The following is a 25,496-nucleotide window of genomic DNA, read 5'->3' on the forward strand; positions in this document are numbered from 1 at the left end:
CGCACACTTAACCACTACACCAAACTGGCTGTGTGGCAGCTCCATTGCCATGGTGCTATATGAGCAATTGCAGCAACGGGGAAACAACACAAGTCTGTCCCCATGTGGAAAACATCAAGATGTGTCCTTGGGTATTTAAAATATCAGCATAGAAACCATGTCCACCTGGCATATACTTAACTGGGTGAATTTCCTCTGGTGCTCAGATTCCATCAAATGTTACTATCTGATGAGTTCACACTCACAGATTTTGAGAAGTCATCAAAGTTAAACTATTGGCAAATTTTCATTTTCATCCTAAAATATTAAATTATTTTGAAAATCAAAATGCCTGATCCAAGGTTGTTGGGGCCCTGGGGAAGAAATTTCTTAATTCTTGACATAGTGATATCTGCTAAAATTTACAGAAAGAAAATCTATATATTTTCAGGGAGCGGGGGGGGGGGGGGGGAAGAGTTGTGCAAATTATCTGGACATGGGTTCCTAGTCATTCCAACATAGCTTAAAGAGATGTGTGGAAAATGTTTCATTTGCATTCAGCAATTTTGAATTTGTATGTGAAAATCTGCACGTCGAACTTCGTTATTTCAGATTAGAACCATTGGCCGGATTTTAAATTTCTTGAGAATCCATTTCAGCTTTCCAGAGATGTCCAACAAGGTATCCTGCCGGAGTTAGCCAAGTATCCACAAAGCTGATGCAATGGTCCTGCACGGGGGCTGTCTGCACAATGAAGAATCACCTTGTCAGTCAGAGCCTTCTTCAGAGCTCAGTAGATGAATTCGCTGTGTGCACTTTGGAAGGCACAAGGCAGGGGGAGGGAAAAAAACAAAACAAACCCTCAGGCCTTGTAAGCATAACAGTTTAGTCTGCTTTCAGGGACATAAACTGGCAGCGGCCTTTGTAGTAACCACATGACAACAGGGAAAACATCAGGAATAATTAGACAAAATGATGGTATAAATTCAACTGCCTACCTCTAAACCTCCCAGCTCCACCCCCCCCCCCCCTAAGCACCTCATTTGGAAACAATACATCTTTTGTGGCCTCCGAGGAGCTTTTTGAAAAGACAGTCACTTTCTTTCTTCACTGTTATGAAAAAGAATGCGCTACTTAGATAACCAATGTTGACATTTCTCTTGGTGGGTGGAGGGCAGCAGGGAAGGATCTCTCCGTGACTGTTTCTCGTGCGTCCCCTTGCCAAATAACAACCACCGCCTCTAAGAAAACGTCATCTTGTTAAAGCAACTTTAAACGCTCTTCTCTGTGTGCTCCCTGTTGCCTTCGCAGCATCCCCGAATGTTCAGCTGTTGGATGTGTACGTGATCTAGACCCAAGCGTTCTCATTCCAGGACTTTGGTTGGTTATAGATAATTGGTCATGCGCCATCCAGCAGATCAAACAAGCCCATGAAATTTCCCGGCTGCCTCTCTCTTTCGAGCATGACTAGTGGGTGGTACTGGTGGCAAGGGTGGTGATGTGGCTTGGGATCAGGGACTGTGCCGGATTTATATGGAAATTATCGAAGTGTGTGGCTTTCTCCCTCACCCTGTTTTCACAAAGGAGTCTGAAATTTAATCGTATTTACTTTAATGAAGGGGAACAGTGCAAATGCGACCCATGAAGAATACTTGGTGGGTGATCCTGTTCCCTTAGTTGTAAATAAAACCCAGTCAGTATTAGCGTTAAGAAGATTCTCAAAAGAAAAAAAGGGAGGGGATCTCTCTGCCCTAGTGTAACTCTAATACATACGTATTTTGAGCACTCTCCCTGAGTCTGCTGAGACTGCCTAGTGGTAGCAATAGGTACAAAGTAAATAGGAGTCAGGAAATGAGAGACTGTGGCGCTGGAGCTGGAGAAGTGTCTATAAATATGAAGTGTAACAACAGAACTAGCAAGCAGTATTTATACTAGGGTGCTTCACAGCAGAATGCCCTGTCAATGTCCTGTTCCTGTGGAATTTTGTTGTGCTTGATTGCTTTGATTATTTCCTGGTGATCAGGAAGATTGGGAGATTTGCGGGGCTCTTTTTGAGCAGGAACGCACAGGAATGCCGTTCCAGCTGGCTTGGTGTCAGGGGTGTGGCCTAATATGTAAATGAGTTTCTGCTGGGCTTTTTCTACCCAAAAGCCCTGTGTGAAACAGTGGTGACATCAGGGGTGTGTGGCTTAATATGCAAATTAGTTTCTGCTGGGATTTTTCTACCAAAAAAGTCCTGGAGATTTGTATGTACTTTGATGGAATTATTGCATGTGCATTGTACATAAGTTATAAACAGTGTGGTTACATTTGTTAAAATTTCTTATGCTGTGCTCATGCTACACTAAGTAGTGCGTTTTACATCTGGATTTTTACTGTGTAATAACAGCAAAATGTATCTGGATGCAAAATGCATTATTTAGTGTAGTGTGAACACATCATTTGTTATTTATAGATCCACGTGGGCAGCGGTGTGGGTCTGAAGTAGTTGAACAAAGCAGGAGTCAAGTCGCAGCTTTAAGACCAACCAAGTTTTATTCAGAACGTAAGCTTTCGTGTGCTCTTTAAACACACTTCATCAGACGAGGGAATCAGGTATTGTAGGCTGAAATACAAGCAGTTTGTTGATTCAGTATGCAGACTGATCACATGGTAAACCAGTGTGGCTCGGTCATTTGGTCTGGATAGCCATAAAAGGTAATAAAGTCCTCTGTCAATTGGTGTTTCTGTAAATCAAGGTGAATCACAAAAAGACGTGTATTTCCTAGTTGCAGTCCACCTAATTTACTTATCAACATCAATCTATACATTATAAACATCATTCTAGTCTGCCGTTAGAAAACATACAAGAATACATAAAATGAAAATGGGTTAAGTATATGTAATGAGATAAATAGCCAATATCCCTTATTTGAATATGTCAATATAAAACATCATTCTGATACACTATTATAAAAGTGAAATGCGTTGGAATACTGTGGATGTATAGCTATACGCACTGAGAGTGGGTTTAGCATATGTAATGAGATAAAAAAAACCAATATCCCTGTTCAGTCCTGGGAAGGTGTTTGTTCCAATAATAATTTGTAATTCAGCAATTTCTCTCCCCATTCTGTTCTTGAAATTCCTTTGCAGTAAAACAGCTACCTTGAGGTCACCCATTGAACGCTTTGGAAGGTTAAAGTGTTCTACAGATTTCTCAGTTCTGTAATTCCTAATGTCAGATTTGTGTCCATTTATCCTTAGGTGGAGGGTTTGTCCTGTTTGCCCTGTGTAGAGAACGGAAGGGCATTGTTGGCATTTAATGGCATATATAATGTTAGAAGATGAACAAGTGAATGAGCCTGAGATGCTGTAGTTAATGTTGTTAGGCCCAGTGATTGTGTTGCCTGGGTGTATATGGCAGCAAAATTGGCACTTGGGTTTATTGCAAACTCTGGTACCAATGTCCATGCTCAGATGAGATGCTGTATTGTTGTTGGTGAGGAGTTGTTTGAGATTGGGGGGCTGTCTGTGTGCAAGAAAAGGTTTACCCCCCCATTGCTTTTGAAAGAGAGCTGTCACTGTCCAATAAAGGTTGTAAGTTGTTGATGATACGTTGAACTGTTTTAAGTTGAGAGTTGTGTGTGACCACTAGTGGTATTCTGTTATTTTCTCTTTGGGGTCTGTCTTGTAGCAGGTTTTCTCTGGGTATCATTCTGGCTTTGTTAATCTGTGTCCTGACTTCATCAGGTGGGTACTTTAGCTCCAAAAAGGTTTGTTGTAGATCTCTCAGGTGAGAATCTCTGTCAGCAGGATTGGAGCAAATGCAGCTGTAGCGTAGAGCCTGGCTATATACAATGGATCGTTTGGTATGTTTGGGGTGATAGCTGGAGGCATGCAGGTATGTTTGTCGGTCAGTAGGTTTCTAGTATAAAGTGGTGCCAATGTGTCCATTGTTTATTTTTATAGTAGTGTCCAGAAAATGTATTTCTTGCATAGACTGGTTCATTGTCAGGTTGATGGTAGGGTGAAAGTAATTGAAAGTCTGGTGGAATGCGTCCAGGACTTCTTTACCATGTGTCCAGACCATAAATATGTCATCGATGTAGCAAAGGTATAAGGTAGGTATGAGTGGGTGGGAGTCTAGGAAGCGCTTCTCCAAGTCAGCCATAAAGATGTTAGCATATTGTGGGGTCATGTGGGTGCCCATGGCTGTACCATTGATCTGTAGGAAAAGTTCATTGCCAAATCTGAAGTAGTTATGGGTGAGAACAAAATGGCAGAGTTTGGCAGTAAAGTCAGCTATGTTTTTATCAGAGATTATATTGCTTACAGTTTGTAATCGGTGTGGGATGTTGATATACAAAGATTCTACATCCATGGTGTCTAAGATAGTATTCTCTGGAAGGCTGTTCAAAGATTGTATTTTCCTCAGAAAATCTGTAGTGTCATGAACATAACTAGGGGCACTGGTGGCATAGGGTCTTAGAATAGAATCCATATATCCAGATACCCCCTCAATGATAGTGCCTATCCACGACACAATGGGACGTCCCGGGTTGCCTGGTTTAAGTATTTTGGGTAGAAGATAAAAAGTACCTGGTCGAGGTTCCTGTGATGTGTCTGACAGGATCTGTTCCTGAATGCTCAGTGGTAATTCTTTTGTAATCTTGTTCAATTCTTTTTTTGTATTCCTGTGTGGGGTCTGAGTCCTGTGGTTTGTAAAACGAAGCATTTGAGAGTCGTCTTTTGCCTCCTTGATGTAGTCTGATGTGTTCATGATAACAACAGCTCCTCCTTTGTCTGCCTCTTTGATTGTAATATCCATATTGTTCCCGAGACTGTCTATGGCCTTCCTTTCAGCATGGTTGAGATTCTGCTGTGCATGGTGTTGTTTGTTGATCACATCAGTTGGAACTCTCTGGCGAAAGCACTCAATGTAGTGATCCAGTGTGGCACTGCGACCCTCAGGAGGAGTCCATGTGGGGTTTTTTTTCTTCTTGTAATGAAGATGATATAGTACATCAAATCTTCTATGACTCATTTGTTAGCAATTGGTTGAGGAAATTAAATTCCAAACTAGAGGAATGTGATCTGAATATTGATTCCCTAGCCCTCATGTTCAAGAACGGGGCAAAAGTAATTATCAGAGACCGATTACTGGAATTGGAGTTAAAACAATCTCTGGCCAAAGTTGGGGGGACGTATATCCCAACCTTTTTTACAAGTGACCTTAAATGTGCCAGGTATCTAGAAAAGATACAGCCAATTAAGATCAGGCGGATGCTGTCCTTGGCACGCCTGAACATTCTTGACACAGCAGTACTGAGGGGCCGTTTCCACAAGATCCCGTTAGAAGACAGGATCTGTCCGTGCGGCCTGGAGGAGGTCGATACGGTTCCCCATCTCATTCTGAACTGTCTTTTCCATACAGAGGCAAGGTACAGACTTCTGCGGAACCATCTAATGCTAGCTAAATCTTTAAATCAGGCCCAAGTCATTTACTTCCTCTTAGGGGATGGGAGTGATCAACTTTCTCTGGATCTTGCTAAGTTTCTATATGTTACCGACCTGGACAGGAAGAAATTTAATGCTGTTTGTATTTGAAAGAAGATGCCCTTAGTTAAGTGTTGCCTACGTCAGATAATTTTATTACTATTTTGATGGTTGTACATAGTTTTATATTGTTATGTTACATTTTAGCTTGGTGTTGTGTTGTACTGTTATTGATGAGTTGTGTTGTTGTTGTTGATTGGCCTAGAGCCGCAATAAACTGACTGACTGACTGACTTCTTGTAATGTTGTTTTGTTAGTGTGGTGTGGCAAGGATCCTGTTCATCGTTGGGTTGGAGGGATGGCAAACGTTCTCCAGTGTTATTTATGTCACTATATGTGGTTTGCTCAGCCTCCAGGTGAAGCCTAGCGATCTCCCGCTTTTACAACTGATTTTCAACTGGCGGAGATCAGCTCCCTTGGAGAAAATAATGTAAGTAACTGGTACCGATGTACAAATGGAATATTTACAAAAACCGCCTGTCAACAATAAAGATATTCACACTCCCAATGTGTGTACATGTATTTGACTTAGTGCAAATATTAGACAAAAGAAGGCAAGGGAACAATAAGGTATTTGTATTCCCCCAATTCATGCACTTTGAAATTTCTACATAGAACACAGCCTAAACAAAGCACTGACTTACGGACATTGGAAGTGTGAATATCTTTATTGTCGACCGGTGGTTTTTGTAAATATTCCCCAGGAGAAAATGGCTGCTTTAAAGGGCGGCCTCTATGGCAATGTACCATGCGGAGGCCCCTCCTGTCCCCAAACACCTCCCTCTCCTGGATCCACTCCCAGAGTCTCCAGATATTTTCCAACACAGACCTGGTAACCTTACAATAGGCTTTGACCAGGACCAATCTAACTATTTGGACTTCCTGCCAGGGTTGATGGGAACTGTAGTTTTCAAGAACCTCCCAAATTAAATCAGAAGGCTGAGAAGGCTAGCATCAATCGGTCTGCTAAATTCTGAGCATGTGCCAATAGTAACTCATAGCTTAAAAGTGGATGAAAGACACCAACTGAGTTGATGCAAGTACATTCAAATCTGTGTTCTGTTTAAATTATGAACAAATCAGCAGTGCAACTATATTAGGTACTTTGGGGGGGATTAGCATTGTGGACAGGAGAGGTTCAACTTTCGAGCATGTCATTTGCAAAGACTGCAGCATTTCCAGTTAACACTGAATCTCATGAAATCACGCCACCTGAATGCTAAAACAGACAATGCTAAGCAACATCTAGTACACAGATGTGATGTCCCTTGGCATGCCAAAAGTTGCTGCCTGCATTTTGTTGTGAAAAGACGTTCCAGAACAGCAGAGCCTCCTATTGCTCGCCTTTGTGGCCTATAAACAGAGTGAACAAATCATCTTGGTTAGTGAAGGAGTGAACTTCAGGAGTAGAGAGAGATCTTACGACTTCCATTGTGTGTTATTTTCCCAACATGCTTGCCTGTTTATGTCTCTCAGTGGGCAATGCTTGGGAAATTGTTACTTGATCTCTCCCTCCTTCCACCTTTGTTTACAAATGCAATCTGGGCTGATTAATCCCTGCTTCGTTTCCTTCTCTCCACTCTGTCTGGGCCCTCATCAATTGACTGATGTAAGTGGTAACCAATCTCTCCCAGGTCCATGGAGTCAGTCAGTCTTCTTATTCATTAAGGCAGACACCTTAGAAAGGCTGGGAAATATTACAAAAAAAAAAAAAAACCCAACAACCTCAAGAGACTTGATCTGTGAAACAAGGAACAAGTATTTCAGCCCTCAAGTCTGTGACATTAGACACTTCCTGGCCTGACAACAGGCCTCTCAAACAAAGCATGGTCATGTATATTCACTGGAAACCCTGCTTATTGCCTCTCTCATTCTGCTTTTGAGCCACTTGGCATCCTCTTCAAGCCTCACCATTTGCAATTAATCATTAATTAATTAATCATTTGCAATTAAGGGTCCCAAAAGATAAAGCATAGGGGAAATTTACATTAGTGGCTGAGAGACACGGAGCTGAGACATGCCAAAGGACTGAATCTTTGTCCAGCTGTTGCTAAAGTAACTCTCTCTCACACACACATACACACAAACTCATCCTTTTCTAAGCATGTACAATTGATGTGCATGGGGAAACAGCAGGATAGTTGTCATGGCAAATTCTGCCACCTACCTTTGCATGTTTCTTGGAACATATGCATAGAGCCTATAGACATGCAGCTTTCTTTGAGTGGTTTGGAATCTTCGGGCCGTTTTCCCACCGACCTTACTCCGGAGCGACGTCCCTCTTCACCGCGCAGCGTCTGCGCGGATTTCCCACCAACTGCTGCGCACAACGAGGAAGAGCCGCGGCTTTTGCGTCGCAGATGTAAACTGGTTTTTAGCGGTTTACATCTGCGACGCAAAAGCCGCGGCGCTTCCTGGTTGTGCACAGCAGTTGGTGGGAAATCCGCGCAGACGCTGCGCGGTGAAGAGGGACGTCGCTCCGGAGTAAGGTCGGTGGGAAAACGGCCTCAGTGTTTGCAGTCACCTAGAAGGAGTCCCAATCATATCTTGTGGTTACCAATTGCCAACCGGCAGCGGGAGACTTTCTACCCCTTGCTGCCTTTGCCCACCACAGCTCAACTGGGCAATGATAGGAAAATGGAGGGCAAGGGATTCACATATGATGTCACTTCCACCAACTAGAGTTTGGGGCAAATGCTAGAATATCACCTCCTCTGGCTCAGTGACATAATTCCTGGGTCATGTTCCAAGTGGCATCATCAGGCTGAAGATGCTGATCACCCACTCACCACCTAAGCTTTCTACTCCCCTATTTCCTGCCAGTTGCTATGCTATACCTGGCAGCCCCATTACATGTACAATTGTACACTATGTTCATATGTTCCAATTAATATGTACTAGTCAAATACAGGGCTCTCCATGCGATTCTGTCTCCCCTTCCACCCACGTGCATTGTATGCATGTAGAACATATCTGCATCCCTCCTTGTTTCAAACAATGATCTCCATGAGGATCAGTGGCAACTGAAATGTTTGGAAAATATTCTTGTCATTTCAGGATACTGCAAAAGTGTGTAACTAAGGAGAATCAGATTACCTGAACAGAAAGTTTCATGACCGTAAAGGACAAACCGCTGCAAAACTAAAGCATTGGAATTGAGAACTATTTAGTCAGACCCCCTCCAATGAGTTAGCAGCCTTACAGAATGAACCAATTTGTTAAATATCTTTGCTAGTGAGCCTGCAGCTTCGCATGCCAACTTCTTTAACATCACTGGATGAGAATTATCTGGCTGCTGTCACTGAAGCATATTAAGAGCTTGGAAGTTTGCTTTGACCACAAATGGAGTCAACTTTATTTCTTTGCACAGGGCTGCACTAACTATTGTGCTTCCAGGGCTACTTGACAAGTAACATATTTAAATATACAATGTTTTATGTTTATACCTACAATGTTTTATATTTACACATAAACAATTCATTTGTAAATGCATATATTTTATGCCAGCTTGCCAACAGAACTGGCTGTGGCCTGATAAGTGTACACTATATAGCAATGGTGCTTTAACAGTGGAGCATGACCTCAGAGTGGACGGTGTCTGTCACACAGGGGTCACAAGGCTCAACCTCTGGAATGAGGACATGAGATTCTTCCCCCATCCCATAGTAGGGAAAGGTGAAGAAAGTGAAGTTGCCACATTTCTTCCTCCTTTTGTTCTTCACCCTGGTCTCATTAATTCTCAGAGGTTTAGTTCACTTAAAGCCACTATGAATGTGAGAGTGATGGGTGTGCTCAACAGTCATTGGTTCCCAGTTCCACATGACTGGCAGTTGTGGGTGACAAAAGGCAGAGTACATGTAGAAGTGGGCCCTGTTTCAAAAAGTTTGAGAACATCTTAGGCAAATAGGTTTGTTGCAGCATAGTATACGAATGGGTCTCATAGAGCACCTCTTGGATATAATCATACTATCTAAAAAGGTGGAGAAAGTGCTTTTCTGATTCTTTTGATATGGCCAAATTACAAAAATATATATTTTGTGGTGTTTCTACGCTAGACTGGAAAATCCAAGTGAAAAACATTCTAGAAGTATCACAAATAGCCTTAATCATTTGCCCCCCCCTTAATGTATAAAGTATGTTTCTTATAGTTCCCATTCTCCAAAATATTTTTGTTGTTGCCTAGCCATTTTAATAAGCATATCTGTACAGCAGAAAGTAATGGATTTCCCCCATCATACCAAAAAGAAACCTCTGACTCCACGAAAAGGTAGTTATGACCAGTGTTCCCCCTAAGCTGAGTTAATGTGAGCTAACTCACAGTTTTTTAGCCTCTGGCTCACACATTTTGTCTTAGCTCAGGAAAAATGGCCCCAGAGCAAACTAATTTATGCAGGAGCTCACACCTTTAATGCCAGTAGCCCACAAAGCAGTTTTAACTCACAAGACTCCACAGCTTAGAGGGAGTGTTAGTTATGACCCTTCTAGATGATATATACCTTCACTGCATTTAGGGTCTTATATGACTTAAAGATATCACATGTTACTTTCTTCAGGAATGACATCTGAGCGTCCCACACTGCAGAAGCCCAGACTGAATTTAGCTATCCATCACCATGCAGTCACTGCTACATTATCCATTTACTGTCTAATGAACATACATTAATCCATGTTTAGATGCTATTCGCTGAACTTGCATTGCAATCTTTTGTTTAAAACCAACTTGCCTGCTTAGCATAGTTAAATTCCAGATGTTCAAAACTCCTCCAGCTGCTTGCTTACTTCTCCTCAGCTTACCTTTTAGCTGTCTAGGACTGTGACCCTTAGCAGTATCGTAGCATCTAAATGTGGATCCTTTGGGCATAAGCCAAACAAATCAAACTGGGGGGGTGGGGGCAGTGGTTGAATGTTTCGCACACAGAAGGTTTCAGGTTCAGTCTTTGGCATCTCCAATTAAAGGCTCTCATGTGCAGGGGGAAATGTTTGCCTGAGACCCTGGAGAGACATTGCCTGTCATTGATAATAGAAGGCATCTTCCACTGTTGTGTATGAGGACCTAAGTGAAGACTTATATGGGTGTTCCTGCCGGGCTCGTTGGAGCCAGAAGGACTGAGCTGGGGGACTCGGCAACAATGGGCAGCAGGCTCCAAATCCCTGCTGCCCTGCTCCAATCACGGGCCCCCTGCTGGTTTGAATGATCCAATAACATGCTTGCGTGGGAACCCTGAGTTGTATATAGTTAACCCCGTTGGCCCAGTTCTTCAGTCTTAGAGTGCGGCCCTATACTATGCTGTACCTAATAAAGAGCTATGATCAGTACCACCTCTTCTTTTCGTTGCATTGAATCCACTATCTTATAGGGCATTTTCGCACTCACCTTCAGCCGGCGCGACCCCCCTCTTCACCGCGCAGGATCTGCACGGATTTCGCACTAAATGCCATGGAGCAGCCGGAAGAGCCGGAAGCTCCCGGCGCAAAAGCCGCTCAAACGTAAACCGCCAAAAAGCAGTTTCCGTTTGCGCGGCTTTTGCGATGGGAGTTTCCGGCTCTTCTGGCTGCTCCGCGGCATTTAGTGTGAAATCCGCGCAGATCCTGCGCGGTGAAGAGGGGGGTCGCGCCGGCTGAAGGTAAGTGCGAAAACGCCCATAGTGACAACAAGCCCAGGACCCACTGGCATTGTCCAGCACACTGAGCTCTAGCACTGCCATGCAACCAACCCTGCCACCCGGCCCGACCATGGCTGTTGCTCCCAGACCACATGGGTACATCCCAGAATTCAACCCAGACCACCCCAAAACGTGGGATACCTGGGAGAAGTGGCTAAACTACTTCATCCGCTACCACAAGATCACAGAGGAGGACCAGCAGAGGTCCCTCCTGCTCGGTATCTGCAGTATGGCCATGCTGCAGTTGGCAGAGGGCCTCATCTCGCCCACTACGCTGGGGGAAGCCACGTACAAAACAGTGGTGGAAAAACTAACCAACCACTTCTCACCACAGCCGACCCACATGACCCACCGAATCGACTTCCACAAGTGGAATCAGTGGCCAGTGGAGTCCGTAGCCATCTTCATTGCAGAGCTCTGCCGGCTGGCCCTACATTGCGCATTCTTGGACCTCAAGGAAGCCCTACTTGATTGCTTTGTGACCGGCCTCCGGGACAAAAAGATGCAATGGAAGCTGGCGATCATTGAAAACCTTACACCAACGAAGGTGGTAAGTGAGGCCAACGCTTACAAGAGATCCTGAAAGGAACAACCCACGACTGGGGTGCATCAGACCATTGCCACATCTGCATCAGAGGACTCTGATGGTGATGATGCCCTCAAGCTTCACCATGCGGCCCTGACGTGCCCGCTGCCACATGCTACCAGAACAGTGCCTGCCCACGAGTGCGCCATCTGCAGGAGCCCATGAGTGTCGCTCCTGCAAATTCCGGGATGCTGTCTGCTACCAGTGCAGAAAGGTGGGCCATCTGGCATGAGTTTGTCATTCCAAGACGATCCGCCAGTCATTGGGGGGAGCAACGAAGTGACAAAATGGCTGATGCCATGAGGTCGCCATCGTCGAGGAACTACACTTATGGCATCGACTGGCCAGGTATGCCAACTTTCTATGCCCTCCCCAGAAAAACTTAAAACCACAGTCCTAATAGAGGGTGCTCCATGCAAAATGGAGATTGACTCAGGGGCCACCTATACCGTCATCTCGGCCCGGAACCTTAGATGACTGTGCCCGCGGCAGGGGGGCAGCTGCATCTGTCCATAGTCATCATTTGGGACTTCCAGAAATGGGAGGTTGCCGTACTAGGGGTCAGGTTTTTCTGGGTAAATTACGAACAGTTCTCAGGAACTCTACCCTTGCTAATGGTGGATGGGGACCTTTGTAGCTTATTAGACTGGGCTTGGTTCGATCCCTTGGGAATCCGGGTGACAGGAATCCACCAGACCCCCACAAGCATGGACTTTAAGCAAATTTGTGGGGAGTTCCCATCTGTGTTTGATGGGATCCTAGGGACTTATACATCCCACCCAGTAGCGTTGCATCTAAGCCCCAAAGTGAAGCTCATACGGCTGAAGGCCCAGTGCGTCCCTTTTGCCCTTAAACCCAAAATAGAAGAGAAGTTAGACCACCTTGTGGCACATGGGGTCTTAGAGCCAGTCAACAACGTATGTTGGGATACACCCATTGTCACCCTAGTAAAGCCCAGCGGCCGCAGCTGCATCTGCACGGTCTACAAATGCACCATTAACAGGGCGCTGCAGGACCATGCCTACCTGGTCCCTGTGGTTAGCCACATTTTAGCATCACTGGCGGGGGCTAAAATCTTTGGCAAGTTGGACTTGGCCCAGGCATACCAGCAGCTCCCAGCAGATGCCACCACGACCAAGGCACAAACCATCATGATGCACAGGGGCACTTTCAAAGTCACACACCTCGAGTCTGGGGTCAGCGTGGCCCCAAGGATTTTCCAGAATGAAATGGACTCTCTTTTAAAAGGTATCCCTGGGGTCCAGCCATTTTTTGACAATTTTCTGATCGCCGCCACCACTGAGGAGGAGTTCACCTTCCACCTCCGTGCTGTGCTCCAGCATTTTGACTCAACCGGCCTGAAGATCAAAAAGGAAAAGTGCCACATGGGGACTTTCTGGGCTAATTGATGGACACTAGCAGGATCCACCCAACACAGGAGAAGGTCAGGGCCATCTGTGATGCACTGGCCCCCACAAACAAGGCTGAGCTATAAGCCTTCCTCGGCCTCTTAAACTTTTATCATGTTTTCCTTCCCCACAAGGTGGCCATGGCTGAGCCTCTTAATAGGCTACTGGATAAGAGGGTTCTGTGGGTTTTGGGCCGCTGGCAAGCCGCTGCCTTCCAGGCAACCTCCTAACCTTTAACAGTTTGCTGGCACATTTCAACGAGCAGCTGCCCATCATTTTGGCCTGTGATGCCTCTTCATACAGGGTGGGGGCTGTCCTAGTGCACGTGCTGCCAGATGGCCGCAACGTCCCGGTGGCTTACTATTCCAGGACCCTACAGAAACCATAGCACAACTATGTGCAGATAGATAAGGAGGGTCTGACTATAGTTGCAGGAGTTAAGAGGTTTCATGGCTACCTCTATGGTCGGCCCTTCACCGTTCTTACAGACCATAAACCCCTGCTGGGTCTCTTTGCCCCTGACTGCCAAACGCCCCAAATGTTGTCATCATGGGTCTTGCGGTGGTCCATCTTCCTTGCGGGGTATCAGTACACCCTCCAGTACTGCCCTGGGAAGGCAATGGGACACACAGAGGTCTTGAGCCACCTGCCGCTTTTATCCGAGGACCCGGATCCTGCCCCAGCGCACCACATTCTGCTCATTGAGTCCCTCCCAGACTACATCATACACACAAAGGACATTGCCCGGTTCTCAGCCAAGGACAAGACACTGTCCCGAGTTTTGGACTGGGTGTGGAGGGGATGGCCCACCAGCTGTGTGGGCCTGGATTTTACAGCATACGCACCCCACCGGGACAAACTCAGTGCACAAGCAGTGTTTGTTGTGAGGAAGTCAGGTGGTGGTGTCTGTGGCAGTGCGCTCTCACTGCGCTGCACGAAACCCACCTGGGGATCGTGCACATGAAAGCGCTTGCCCGCAGTTATGTTTGGTGGCCGAGGATCGATGACACGATGGAATCTTCAGTCACCTAATGCCAACCATGCCAGGAGAACCGACCGGCACTACCCCGTGCTCCCGTTCAACAGTGGGAATCTATGCACAACCCCTGGTCCTGTCTGCATTTGGACATTGTGGGGCCCCTTCCAGGGCCAGACTTACTTTCTCATTGTGGACTCCTACTTGAAATGGCTCGAGGTAATCCACGTGGCGTCTACCTCCTCCCGGGCCACCATAGGTGTTATCCTCAGGGTCTTTGCAACACACAGCCTGCCGGACACCCTCATCTCCAACAATGGGACGGCATTCATGTTGGGTGAGTTTCAGGACTTTTGCGCCTGAAACTTGATAAGACACATAAGGTCAGCCCCCTTCCACCCAGCCACTAACGGTCAAGCCGAAAGGATGGTGCGGTCGACTAAGGAATCGCTTCACCACATCATCCAAGGGGACTGGGAAGTCCACCTTGCCATGTGCCTACTGGCCCAGCACACTATCCCCTGCACCACCAGCAGCTGCAACTCAGCAGAGCTCCTAATGGGTCGGTGGTTGTCCACTCTCCTGGACCAGTTGCACCTGGACCAAGCCCTAGACTTGCAGGAGATGCCTGAGGCTATCTGGGCGCTCTGTGGGTTCAATACAGGGGACTTGGGTTTTGCTAAGAATTTTGGGGGCGGCCCAATCTGGATCCCAGCCTGCGTTGCCTGGGTTTTAGGGTCGGTCGTGTATGAGGTCACCATGGAAGGCAGGTCCACCATGAGAAGGCACATCCACCAGCTACGGTCACACAAGGCCCAAGGGGACAAGATCGCTTACGGCCCCAATGACCAGCCAGCCATTCCGACTTCCCCATCGACTGAACCAGCTGAAGCAGAGGCCCCGGTTCCTGCCCTCCCGACTGAGCCAGAGGCCTCTGGGGACTCTGAACCACCAGCCAAAATTCCAGCATCGCAGTGACTGCTCCTCCACCCCCTCAGGTGGTCTATGTGGGAGCCCCTCAATCCTGCCTACCTGAGAGACTATGTCTGCTGAGGCTTACGAACTAGGGCGGAGGGATGTTGTGTATGAGGACCTAAGTGAAGGCTAATATGAGTGTTCCTGCCTGGCTCATTGAAGCCATAAGGACGGAGCTTGGGGACTAGGGAACAATGGGCGATAGGATCCAAATCCCTGCTGCCCTGCTCCAATCACAGGCCCCCTGCTGGTTTGAATGATCCAATTGTTGGAATTATGTATCTGTTCTTACGTCCTTTGCAATGTTCTAAAGTTCCAGTCATTATAGGGTTAACACTGTGCCTGATTCCCTATTGTCTGCATGACCTCGGAAGAAGATACTGACTGCTGTCACTCAAGATCTAGAAGCGGGAAAACCTGTTTGTTTGTTTGGTCAGTTAGTCAGGTGACTTCCTTTGTTCAGGCAGAGAGTTCAAGGAGAAGGAGGAAGTATCCTCCATTAAGCATGCAGTTCTTAGTGTTTGTTGTTTTACCTCCCAGTACCCTTTCCCTGTAGTAATAAATAAGTTTTTTTGCTTTCTTGTTAAATGCCTCTCAATGATTATTTGATCCAGCGATCCATCGAACTGTTTGAGATAAATTGATTTTTCAAACAGAATTCCCTACACCAATAACATGTTTGCGCGGGAACCTGGAGTTGTATATAGTTGGCCCAGTTCTCCAGTCTTAGAGTGCAGCCCTATACTATACTGTACTGGGAGGGACGGTGGCTCAGTGGTAGAGCATCTGCTTGGGAAGCAGAAGGTCCCAGGTTCAATCCCTGGCATCTCCAAAAAAGGGTCCAGGCAAATAGGTGTGAAAAACCTCAGCTTGAGACCCTGGAGAGCCGCTGCCAGTCTGAGAAGACAAGACTGACCTTGATGGACCCAGGGTCTGATTCGGTATAAGGCAGCTTCATAGGTTCATATGTACCTAATAAAGAGCTATGATCACTACCACCTCGCCTTTTCATTGCACTGAACCCACTATATTATAACCACCCTTAAGGATGTATGACAAACTTAAATAATATCTGCCAGTTTACCTCCATAAATTGTTAGTTTTCAGATGGTTCAGGTTTTCCTGAAGTAGTAATGAGATGAAAAGGGTGGGTTCCTATATACTGGTGCTAAAGAGAGCCTGAGGTGCATAAAACAATGCCACTTGATGCATAAAACAACATACTGGGAAGAGAATGGAAAAAGGCATTCAGTGGCAAGTATTCCCAACACACACTGTCTGAATCAATGCTGAATCACACACTGGTTCCCAAGAATACATGGGATACCACTAAGAAAGACAAAACCCTAATCATTTACCGGTCAGGCCTTCCTGCTCCTGTAACTACCACTCTTTTCTGCAGTTTCCCTCCTTCTCCCTTTGAGAACGTTAAATTTGTCTCTATTGTTTTCCTGTTCTTGGCTAATTCATGTATGAAATATGTGACAGATCAGATGCTGTTTGCTAGAAACCTGAAACTGAGAGACAGTGCATATTGGAAATTGTATCTCTTTGCAACCCACAGCCACAAAAGCCTTCTCTTTTTGTCTTTAGTTCCAGACCTGGGAAAGCTATGAATGCCACAATTTTTGCCACAAGCACATTACCATAGTCGACTGTAACAATAAAATATGAGCCAATCATGCAATTCAGCACCCGACAACTGGAATGCTTGCTGAACAGGTTTGCACTGGGTGTTTTTTTCAAAACTTTGCATGCCTGAAAATTCTGCCAATCCAAACAGATTGACAGCCACTAATGTTACCATGAGCTACTTAGATGAATTTTTTAAAAAACACTTGTTTATTTATGACTGATGTATATGATTTGTGACTGATTTCTCTCTCTATTTAAATAATTTCCAGCTGACTGGGACAATGGCACAACTAGGAAAGGGGAGCAGAAAGAAGTCAGTCAGGCTGTGAGAGAATGAACATCCACAAAAAGCTGATTGCTCTGTATTGTACATTTAAAAAGGTAACATGCAGCATAGCTACGAATTTGCAAACTAGGGAACAGGACATGAACCAAAGTGGTGGGTGTTTGAACACACCTACAGAGAACTACAGAGAACCCCAATGTATTCTGGGTATAACAAGCATTATTGCAAAAGTCACTGCTAACCACTGCTTTGGAATAACTGATTCTCAAGCGATTCTATAAAGAACATAGGGCAGAACTGAATATAGTTTTTGTTTGCTTGTTTTTTGTGCCTTACAAGGCACCAGGCTCCTTCCTCATTGGGAGCTTGGAATTTTCCGGGCTGCCTCAAGTCACTGTTTGGCAAATCGCCTACTTCCTTTTTCTCCCCTTTCTTTGGTCACCAGCACCACCCACTCAATGGATAAAGTATAACTGGATGGAGGAGTGGGACTCCAGCCCTATGTGCCTCTGCAGCCTCAACTGGCTCAGCCTCCTTTCCGCCTCAAACTGGCTCAGCCTCCTTACTGCTTTCATCAGCTTGCTCAGCTCAGCTCCCGCAGGAACGAGCAGATGCCCTTTCTCACTCTTGGCAATGAAGGAGTCGGCTGCCCCCCCTTCTTTTACTTCCCCTTTACTAATGGGGTTGAGAGTAAAACATGGTATTCGCAGGGTATAGAAATCAGACTTCTAGTCGACAACTTATACAGACAATGAAATAATCATATATATATATTCCAGATTGCTTATAGACAGCAAGACTGAGGGGGGAAATGGAAAATAAAATGGCAAATTGCAGTCCTTTGTACCGTGACTAGACTTATCCCTAACTGAAATAATTAACAAAATAAGCACTCAATTCTTAGAAGTATAAACCCTCAGAGGAGTTGTATTAGCATTAGTTCAAGGTTTGGGCTTCTTCCTATGTCAAAATGAAATCCAAGGAAGTCCTTCATGCCAACCAGCATGAGTCCAGAGAAACATGCAATGAAAGGGAGCCTGAAAGAAATCTATAATCTGTGGCCTTCCCTGAGTAAGGACAATTGTTTGTCTCTTGCTGCTTGAAAAAGGAAGGTGACCTGGCTATCCTTTGGTCCCCTTCCCTCTCTCATAGGGTGCAATTTCTCTCTCCTTTACTCTAACACTGACAGGGCCCCTTTTGCACATCTACAGGCTTGATTGTCCTCATCTGGGAGTCAGCTAACAGTCTGCTAGTTTTTCCTTAGTGTCTTATTAGCCCTTAGATATAGACACTGCTTTCTTACACCCTGGGTGTGAATGCACAGATGACCACTCAAAGATCATCAGTTACAGGTAAGCAACCTGTTTTTCTTCCATTGCTTCAGACTGCTCCTCAGCCCGTGGTCAGAAGGGAGCTTCTGGTTTTCCCTTAGGTGCCAATCACAATTGCTGCTGAGTCTCTGCCCTCCATATGCCTCACCTCTCTTCACCTTCCATGTGCCCAGACACTGAAGCCAGAACTCCACTTAGCTGGGGTCTCTTCTCCATATACACCTCTGGGGGAAGCTTGTAGTCCATACAAACTTGCTCAAAGTTTTGAAGGAATGCTTCAATGTCCTCCCCTTCCTTGTATAAAGGGTATTTTCATCTATCTCCTTGCATAGCAGCATCTGGAGGAAGCAGCCCTTTTCCAGTTTTTGCAAGTTCAATCTCATGTGCCAGCTTCATTTTTTGCAGCTTCATCTTGGCTGCATTCTCTTTCCTATTTCAGCATCCTTTCTTTCTCTAATTCTATATTGGCTGCATTCTCTTGCTTTTGCAGCTCTATTCTGGCTGCATTTTCTTTCTCCTTTTGCAGCTCTATCTCGAGCCTAGCCTTCTCGAGGTCTGCCTGCTTAATTTGCAGTTGAAGATGCAAGGCCTCTTCACTCACAGCTGCCATTGCTTGGGATGGGGTAGCTTCACCTGACTGACTGTCCTTATTTGACATTAGTCCAGCAGTCCACTTCTGGGTTCTGCTTTTAAGGGTGGGAATGTCCTCAGGCTTCTCTTTCCCAGACTGGAGGAGCGTACATTAACACCTTCAGACTCACTATCCAGTTGACCCGAGAGCTAGGAATACAGAAAACACCACCAGTACCTTTACTGAACGCTTGCCTGCTCTGGCAAGCAGCTTTGTTCCAAGCAAAAAGGGTCCCCCCCACCCAAATTCCAAAATTGTAAAGGTAAGTCAAATCCACTGAGCACTCTGCCTCTTTACTGGGTCCAAACTTTAGTCCATCCCACTGCTAAGGCTACCATGTCACATAGCATGGACCTAGCAGGGCCTTCTACTGGCTGCCACCACTCTGGTAAGGGTCTGTAAAGCCCAAAGCACCCAACCACCCTTGTCTTCCTTATTAATAAATACTGTGACCAAGGAGACATGAGAACCCAAGCAGTATAACAACAAAAAGAAGTTTATTATTAGCGCTCTAAAGTCTAAAACAATAAGTGGGTGATAAAGATTTAGTGCTAAAGTGAATATGAAAAAGCAAAGGTTGATGCAAATAAACAAAAGCCCTGACGCGTTTAGCTATACAGTCCCTACTGCCTGTTCCAGAGAGCAATCTTTCTCTGTCTGCAACCTGTTCAGGAAAGAACACACCCTGTCTGTGCTTGGCCCTTTCTATGCTCTCTTCCCAGGTCCCACCCCTCTCTGGGCTAGTTTCCTTCCAAAACCTTGCCACCCTGGAAAATATAGGCTTTCCCCAGTAACTCCTAGGCAGGCTTCTCTGGGGCCTGCAGGCCTCACTAGGCCCCGGATCATGACACCCCCCCCACACATACACACACCAGCAGCCTGTGAACAAAGGGCTGCTAGAGTAGAATCCCCCCCCCATTTCCAAGACCACCCAGGAAAAAGAAGAAAATATTGGATTTATACCCCGCCCTTCACACTGTATCTCAGAGTCTTGCAGCGGCTTACAATCTCCTTTACTTTCCTCCCCCACAACAGACACCCTGTGAGATAGGTGGGGCTGAGAGAGCTCTCACAGAAGCTGCCCTTTCAAGGACAGCTCTGTGAGAGCCATGGCTGACTGATGGCCATTCCAGCAGCTGCAAGTGGAAGAATGGGGAATCAAACCCGGTTCTTATACCAACCCTGCAAGTGGGAAATCAAACCTGTAAAGTACTGGGGTCGACGCAGTAAGAGACCAGAGGCAGAGAGTGATTTCAGCAAGCTTTACTTCAGGAACACCAACACAGACTGAGCTCTATTCAAACCTCCCGCTCCTTTATACAATTCTTGCCCCCTTCTGATTGGACCTTAACTATGTACATGGATTGGCTATTTACAGAGGCCTAAGGGCCTATCAGGGTACAGTATGAGCCTAGATGTTGATTGGCTACTTATGTTTCAATCCTTCCCCTGATTGGGCACGCTTAGGCCTTCTCTGGAACCCTGGTGTGGAGTACAAGCTTGGCTTGTTCAGCTTCCCTCCAAAAGTAACAGTTCCCTCCAAAAGTAACAGTTCTCCATTTGAACCTAGGACACAACAAAACCTAAAACTTAATACCACTTCTGTACAATAATGGCATGCCCAAAAGGCTTTTGAGCCATCCAAGTCCAAGCTCCAAGATTTACACACAGAAGGCAATCTGGTCATCTGCCTTGGTTTCCCTGGTAATCCCACAAGGCTGTTGAGAAAGACTGCACAACCCACATTGACTATGCACTAGTTTGCACAGAGGTCTTCCAACAATGCAAACCAGACCCATCACTGACCTAAGCCTACGCTTGACATAAAGTGTAGCTTGCTTTATAATCGCTTTAAAATTTTTATCTAACACCACATTTACACTGACAATCAAGCTGCGTTACCTACATAGGAATGAATGTCCTGGGGTCTGCACAACTTCTGGAGGCCTGGATTCTCCTATACTGTGATGTCTCTGATTTAAGAGGTACACTACCAATACCATAACACTACCATAGCAGCTTTAGCAGTGAAGCATGTAATTGATTCCATGTTGCAGTTGGCAAAGCAGGCCAAAGCTCAGGGAATACAAGGCTCTTAAGTTGTTACTTAAACCTAGGATTTGCCTAGCAAGGAACTCACATATGCAAGAGCTCTGCAGCACCCCTTTGAACTTCTTGGTTAATTACTGTTTGAAATGCAAAAGAGAAAAAGTGAAGGATTATATTTGTAGCTTTCTAGGCTAATGTCCATTTACATTTGAATTATGAAGCTACTGAAATAAGCAATTGTACACAGCCTCATAGGTGAACGTGTGTTTTGCCTTTACGCCACCGGTAAGTGCCATTGCAGGGTTTTTATAATATGCACATTTAAACGGCCCTTACTTTCTCACCCTGTTGATGATAGATTATTACAGTTCAGTCCAAAAAGGGCTGCAGCCCATTGCTAAGGATTGCCTGGTTAGCCAGCTAAAGCGTGCATTTCAGTGAGTATGACTGGCATATACTAAATACCTATTACTGAGCTAGGCTGAAAAACTCATATCCCATTACAGATTCCCAGAAACAGTTTGTCACCCTGCGTCACTGCGATTTCTAAACTTTCATGGTTCACTAATAGTTTTTGTCCGCATCCTGACGCACCAGCTGCTAATTGTTAGCGCTGCTTACATTAAGTTCCCACCATAGGTCAACTACCTTCAAACCTTAGTTACTGGACAGCCATGCTGATATGGCTGCATGAAGCAGAACACAGTAGGGCATTTAAAAAATGCCTGCCATGGAGTAAAGCTCTAGAATCCCACTCCACAACTCTGTGATATTTCTGCATGTTCCCTCCCTTCCTCACGCCACCCCACCCCAAAGAGCCTGGCGATGTCCCCAGACCACAGCAGGGTTGGCAGCTGTTTGGCAGTATGAGAGGGGAATCCAATCTGGCATGACTTTGATACACTTTTCTTTTACGTCCACATTGTCTCCCAAACATGTAGCTGAGTCCAGAATCCCAAGCTGTGCTATGCAATGAAAAATGTTTTACTGTTTGGGAATTGCTTCTGCGGAAGGAAAACATGGTAACCAGAAGCCACTTTTCAAATGGCCAGAATTCTCAAGAAAGACACAGGCCTTTTTCGAAGTTAAACAGAAAGGGTTGGATGCAGCTACCGTCACCATTCAATCTTGCCCGGTTCCCCATCCCAAAAAAGCTTTATGTCCGTGATTGCCAGCACACTTTTTGGAGTCAAAGGAGATCTTACTTTCTCTCTTCATCAACAGGAGATGTGGTTAGATCCAACCAGGGCAAGGCTGGCACCCTAGACTGTCTGGCACCCTAGACAAGGCTAACTTCTGGGGCCCTGAGTCACATGGGGGCACCCTATTCCGTGCCCCTAGAAGGCCAGCACCCTAGGCAATCGGCTACTTTGGCTAATGGCGGGACAGCCCTGCCGGCTGGCTTGTGTAAGGGGATGTGGCCTAATATGAAAATGAGTTCCTGCTGGGTTTTTTTCTACAAAAAGCCCTGTTTGAAACAATGATGACCTCAGTGGTGTCGCCTAATATGCAAATGAGTTCCCGCTGGGCTTTTTCTACCCCCCCCAAAAAAAAACCCCTGGATCCACCGCAGATTCCCCTGGAAGCCGAAAACAACAGGGATCTAAAAAGAAGAATGGGAAAGAGCTACAATTAGGCTGGATGAAATAATTTTTAGTCACTTTACTGAAACTTTAATTCAAGTGGGAATTCGGCCCCTTCCCAGCCGAGCGGTCCATCGACCGCTGAGGCTGGGGGCCGCCCATTGCCTCCCTGTGTGGATGCGAGGCAAATGGTTTGTTCCTGTAGGGAGGGGGCGTGGTGCTGCCTTAAGGGGCCGCTCCCGCCCCATCCAACGCAGTTGGAAATCCGCTCTCGGCTCGCCCGCCCGCCTGCCCGTCAAGCAGTTCAGGCAGAAGCTGGTCGCCTGTTTTCTAGGGGCCGGGTAGGAATTTTTCGCCCTCGGAATGATTGGCCTTGTTCCGGGGGTGTTTTCGCCTACCCTGTACTGCTGATGTTTGGTGCTGGCAATTGGAATGGTGGTGCCATTATATAGGTTGGTCACTGGCAGTTTGTGGTTGGGATTATGTTTTGGGGATTGGTGAGCTTCCGTAGCATCGCGCCATTTTGGCGCATGGCTTCCCTGGGGGACCATAAACTGTACGGCCCAAGGTTGGCTCCAGGGAGTCTGTGGATCCCGGCACGTGGTGGGTGTCCGCATCCCAGGCTGCACGTCTGTGGGGATGGCGGAGCTCATGTGAGCGGTGATCACCCTATGTTTTAAATTGATGTTTCTCTGTTTTTATGTATATGTATTTTATGTACTTTATGCAGTTTTTAGTTGTTCACTTCCTTGGTGGCCCTGAATGAGCTTAAAGGTTGGGTATAAAACTTCTAGCTAAATAATAAACAAATAATCTACGGCCCATCCAGTCCAACACTCTGTGTCACATAAGAACATAAGAGAAGCCATGTTGGATCAGGCCAGTGGTCCACCCAGTCCAACACTCTGTGTCACATAAGAACATAAGAGAAGCCATGTTGGATCAGGCCAATGGCCCATCCAGTCCAACACTCTGTGTTACATAAGAGAAGCCATGTTGGATCAGGCCAATGGCCCATCCAGTCCAACACTCTGTGTCACATAAGAACATAAGGGAAGCCATGTTGGATCAGGCCAATGGCCCATCCAGTCCAACACTCTGTGTCACATAAGAACATAAGAGAAGCCATATTAGATCAGGCCAATGGCCCATCCAGTCCAACACTCTGTGTCACATAAGAACATAAGAGAAGCCATGTTGGATCAGGCCAATGGCCCATCCAGTCCAACACTCTGTGTCACATAAGAACATAAGAGAAGCCATGTTAGATCAGGCCAATGGCCCATCCAGTCCAACACTCTGTGTCACATAAGAACATAAGAGAAGCCATGTTGGATCAGGCCAGTGGTCCACCCAGTCCAACACTCTGTGTCACATAAGAACATAAGAGAAGCCATGTTGGATCAGGCCAATGGCCCATCCAGTCCAACACTCTGTGTTACATAAGAGAAGCCATGTTGGATCAGGCCAATGGCCCATCCAGTCCAACACTCTGTGTCACATAAGAACATAAGGGAAGCCATGTTGGATCAGGCCAATGGCCCATCCAGTCCAACACTCTGTGTCACATAAGAACATAAGAGAAGCCATGTTGGATCAGGCCAATGGCCCATCCAGTCCAACACTCTGTGTCACATAAGAACATAAGAGAAGCCATGTTAGATCAGGCCAATGGCCCATCCAGTCCAACACTCAGTGTCACATAAGAACATAAGAGAAGCCATGTTGGATCAGGCCAGTGGTCCACCCAGTCCAACACTCTGTGTCACATAAGAACATAAGAGAAGCCATGTTGGATCAGGCCAGTGGTCCACCCAGTCCAACACTCTGTGTCACATAAGAACATAAGAGAAGCCATGTTGGATCAGGCCAGTGGTCCACCCAGTCCAACACTCTGTGTCACATAAGAACATAAGAGAAGCCCTGTTGGATCAGGCCAGTGGTCCACCCAGTCCAACACTCTGTGTCACATAAGAACATAAGAGAAGCCATGTTGGATCAGGCCAGTGGTCCACCCAGTCCAACACTCTGTGTCACATAAGAACATAAGAGAAGCCATGTTGGATCAGGCCAATGGCCCATCCAGTCCAACACTCTGTGTCACACAGTGGCCAAAAAAAATGATATATATATATATCCACAGACACACACACACACACACACACATATATATATATATATACACACTGTCGCTAATAGCCACTGATGGACCTCTGCTCCATATTTTTATCCAATCCCCTCTTGAAGCTGGCTATGCTTGTAGCCGCCGCCACCTCCTGTGGCAGTGAATTCCACATGCTAATCACCGTTTGGGTGAAGAAGTACTTCCTTTTATCCATTTTAGCCCGACTATAACATTGTGCTATACAAACACCTGGTTCTATACACTTGGCCAAAGCAGCAGCAGCTGATGTTGGTGAGATGCCGGTTATGTTCTGCTACACTTGTGGTCATCAGGAATAATAGACAATCTCACAGAATGAGGGATGTCTGACTATCTAATTCACTTACAAACACAAACACACAGAGAGAAAAAACAGAAAGGGGGGGGGACTGTCCTTGCAACTGACCCACTTCCTAGTTAACTTTCTCAAGAGAAACCAGTTGGATTGTTAGACAGCCATTTCTTTTGTGTGTGTGTGTTTTTCCCTTCCTCCCTAACAATAACTTTAAATTGTTCAATACAGAATATCACATTGCTGCAGTTTAGCAAGTTTTGTCCCTTCTTAACTGTCAATTGGTAGCTAGGTAGAATTTCTCTTGCTAAGTTAGTTGTTCTCCTCCTCACCGTCTCAGGTGGCTCAGCACTGACACAGTGCTCTGTGTACAGAGAATCTAAAATTCACTTCCTTGGT

This window comes from Heteronotia binoei, chromosome 21 (genome assembly GCF_032191835.1).
Source record: "Heteronotia binoei isolate CCM8104 ecotype False Entrance Well chromosome 21, APGP_CSIRO_Hbin_v1, whole genome shotgun sequence".
Lineage (NCBI taxonomy): Eukaryota > Metazoa > Chordata > Lepidosauria > Squamata > Gekkonidae > Heteronotia > Heteronotia binoei.